Below are 1,393 nucleotides of genomic sequence, written 5' to 3'. Positions count from 1 at the left end.
CTTTGTTGAGTTATCATCAAGTTGTTCGAAAGGTTTGCCATGCTTGTCTTCAGTCTCGATCACTTGTAGTGACCATTTTGCAATCTTCCCATCTTACTTTCTTTGCTTCTCCTTTGGGGTTTTTCTTCGTGTCACTTGGGAAGCTATCAGTAGGTTTGGGAATCTTCTCAGCTAAACATCCTACCTGGAATTCCAGCTTCCTAATGGTCTCTCCCTGGTTCTTAATATTGGCTCGCACCTCCTTTTTGAACACCTTATTTTCTTGAATCTCTTGGCATATTCCTTCAAGTAAGGTTTCAATCTTAGAGAGCTTGTCATCAATTGATGGGTAATTCAGAGCAGATGTGCTATTTTGGTTTTGATAGGCATGTGGAGAAGTGTTATTGTGGGGGTGTTGAGATGTCCTCTGTGTGAATTGTTGGTGAGCTGAATTGTTGTTGGAGTTGTAACGTCTCTGGTCTTGGTTTTGATCTTGCTGACTTCCCCACCCAAAGTTTGGGTGGTTTCTCCATCCAGGGTTGTAGGTCTTGGAGTATGGATCATAGTTTTGCCTTGGTGAATTCCAATGTATTTGGCTTGCTCCTGACTATCCTCTGCTTCTTCATTCACTCCTTCTTGGGTTGTTGATGAAGTGGAGATTGCTGCTACTTGTTCCTCTCCATCTTCTTGGTGAGGTCAGCCAGCTGCTGGGTAATGAGCTTGTTTTGGGCCAACAGAGCATCTACATTGTTAAGCTCCATTACTCCTCTTGTGTTCCCTCTTTCGGAAGCATAGAAGTAGTCGTTCTCTGCTACTGTTTCAATGACATCTATAGCCTCCTCAATGGTTTTCTTCTTGTTCAAGGATCCTCCGGATGAATGGTCTACGGCCTTCTTTGACTCATAAGAGAGCCCTTCATAGAAAATGTGCAGCTGCACCCATTCGTTGAACATGAAAGGTGGACACCTCCTTGTGAGGTCCTTAAATCTCTCCCATGCTTCATACAAAGTTTCACCATCTTATTGCCTGAAAGTTTGGACCATAGCTCTCAGCCTATTGATTCTTTGAGGAGGGTAAAATCTTGCTAAGAATTTGTTCACCACATCTTCCCAAGTTGTCAAGCTTTCCCTTGGGAAAGATTCCAGCCACTTGGCTGCCTTGTCCTTAAGTGAGAATGGAAACAAGAGCAGTCTATAGGTGTCAGGATGAACACCATTAGACTTCACTGTGTCACATATCCTCAGGAAGGTGGTTAGATGTTGATTGGGGTCTTCTTGGACACCTCCTCTAAATGAACAGTTGTTCTGAACAAGGGTGATGAGCTGTGGTTTAAGTTCAAAGTTGTTGGCATGGATTGTTGGCTTTTGGATACTACTTCCACAATTGCCTGGGTTTGAATTGATGTAAGAGCCCA

At 43.4% G+C, this 1,393-nt stretch overlaps 1 non-coding gene across 1 annotated transcript; it reads left to right on the top strand.

Annotated features, from left to right (window-relative positions):
• The first annotated feature begins 928 nt into the window (after positions 1–928).
• LOC112787746 (small nucleolar RNA R71) lies at positions 929–1,034 on the top strand. Its single transcript, XR_003195140.1, has one exon. It is a non-coding gene; the product is annotated as a small nucleolar RNA R71 (small nucleolar RNA).
• Positions 1,035–1,393: the final 359 nt, after the last annotated feature.

Source organism: Arachis hypogaea, chromosome 20 (assembly GCF_003086295.3).
Source record: "Arachis hypogaea cultivar Tifrunner chromosome 20, arahy.Tifrunner.gnm2.J5K5, whole genome shotgun sequence".
Lineage (NCBI taxonomy): Eukaryota > Viridiplantae > Streptophyta > Magnoliopsida > Fabales > Fabaceae > Arachis > Arachis hypogaea.
Note: the sequence above shows the minus strand (reverse complement) of the source record. Positions and strands in the feature narration are given on the sequence as shown.